The sequence below is a fragment of the Empidonax traillii genome, unplaced genomic scaffold, assembly GCF_003031625.1.
Source record: "Empidonax traillii isolate 1590-97213 ecotype Southwest subspecies unplaced genomic scaffold, ASM303162v1 scaffold391:size1093220, whole genome shotgun sequence".
NCBI lineage: Eukaryota > Metazoa > Chordata > Aves > Passeriformes > Tyrannidae > Empidonax > Empidonax traillii.
This window is the reverse complement of record NW_020955584.1, coordinates 502,184-504,428: the sequence shown is the minus strand read 5'-3', so window position 1 is coordinate 504,428 and position 2,245 is coordinate 502,184.

Genomic DNA, 2,245 nt, shown 5'->3' with positions numbered 1-2,245 from the left:
GTTCTTAATGATTCTGTGCAATTAATATTCAGTAGACATTATGTAGAAAGGTTATTTAAGTGTGCAGTCCTAAAAGTAACTTTGGTTTCACTGACTGTAGTTTTGAATTGAACTTTCTGGGGTCACACAGGTGATGGGGTATATTGAAAAATGCATGGATTTCAGTTCTTTATGACCTACAAAGAGAATATTGTCAGAAACATGTTAAGAGATTGTTACCAGTCAAGTGGTTAGTATTTTAGAGAAAAACAGAATTGCAGGTGCAATAGCGATTTGGACTATTTATCCTGCTTATGGGAGCGTATTTTTAATTTTTATGCTCTCACAGATTAAGTGCTGAGAACATGTTAACACTGCTGTGTTAACATGTCATACAGTGGTCGTACAGTGCATTCACCTGTTTACACACATTCACCACATCTGACATTTTGGATCTGTGATTATCATAGACTATCAGACAGTTTTTTAATTATGTGACTGCCTGCTCTTCTTCCATGGATACCTTTCTGCATACACAGCACAGGCATCTTGTACTTTAGTCAGGTATCTTTGAAGACTTGTCTGTGTGCTATGTAAAGTTTCACCAAGCCTAATGAGGCCAAAGCCCCATCTGAACAGCGTCTCCATTCTAAGGTAAGAGTCTGTCCCCTGGGAAAAAGTTTAGCATCAATTCCCACTTCCTCAACCTCCTCAAAAAGCCAGATCTCTTCCTCTGACTGCTGGGAAGAGAGCACCCACCTCCCAGATTCCTGGGCACTTCAGTACCAGTCTTTGTGAAGCCAAAATAACAACTGTCAGTACTAAGTAGGTCTCATCTTTAGCAGAACCATCTCTTGAATATTTACCAAATGCCAACAGCTACTGATCCTCTTGTTGGGGAGTCTCCTACATTCTGTAGCTTGTAACTCTAGGCAGTCATTCTTAAGGTGCTCATTGGATGCAGTGAATGCTCTTCTATTTTAACAGGCCGTGTCTCTTTTCATCATTAGAAATACTCTATGTCCATCCTCATCCACAATCTCTGTTGACTTGTCTGTTATCCACTGCAGTAGCTGGCAGCTCCTCCCTTGAGAGCAGTGTTGATCTCTTCCTTCAGCTCATGGCAGTGCTGGCAACTGCTCTCTGAGCACAGATGGCAAACTTAGACAGGCCTTCTTCAGACATCTGAGCCTCTGCTTTTTCTCTACCTTGAAATCAGTCTTTGCGATAAAAACATTATTATTTGTTTAGTGCCTTTGTACTGTAATGGAGCCAGCCAAGGAGCCATCTGCCATCCGGCTGGCCAGGCACTTAACAGCCACAGCAGGGAAAAGGGTAAATCCGATTGGGGAACTGCTGCCTGCAGAGGTGATAGTGAAGTTGTTAGCTAGCCTTGCTAATTGGCAACAGCTATTTACAGTGGCATGCAGTTTTGGTACAGATTATTGCAAAAAAATTGCGTTCAGGATTGTGCAGTCCTGTTTCCTCTTTTGCTCGTAGGATCATATAGAACCTCGAGGATCAGGATCCTCACAAACCAGGGGCGTGCAGTGCCAGCTGGGTGAGGATGTTAGAGCTGCACTGAGCCTGTGCAGGGGTCTGGCCTCCTTTGCCCCCAGCCAGGTGAGTGTGTTTAGGCTGAAATACCTTGTACTTCTGGCTCACGAGTTTTTAGGAGCGTTTTTTTTTTTTTTTTTTTTTTTTTTTTTTTTTTTTTTTTTTTTTTTTTTTTTTTTTTTTTTTTTTTTTTTTTTTTTTTTTTTTTTTTGTTTTTTTTTGGGTTGAGTTCTTTTAAATTTTTAATTTTCCCGAGAGACGGAAGCAGGAACTGGGGGCATGTAAACACTTGATGTGGAAAGAGCTGAAATTTGCTCTGCAGACCAGTTTTATCCTGCATTTTGATGACTTTTCAGAAAGAAGTAGCATGTATAGGTTCTCTAATCAGACAGACACAATGGTACTGCAAAGTGTGAATTTCTCCCAGCTATGTTAATGGAGTGTGGATTTTAAAACCTAATTTCACTGCTACCTTCTATGCAGTTAGCACATAGTTAATACATTTGGTAGTTCAGCTGTGTTGAGTGCCCCTGGTGGTGCAGTGGCTAAACCGCAGCGTTGTCAACGCTGAGATCTGGGTTCGATTCCCGGTTAGGACACTCCCCGGGCAGATGGAGCTCGCTAGCCCTGTAAGGCAATCCATCTACGTCCTGAGGACCTCGCTGCCACCGTCCAAGCGTGCTTGGCCCCGGCAGATGAACCTCAGGAT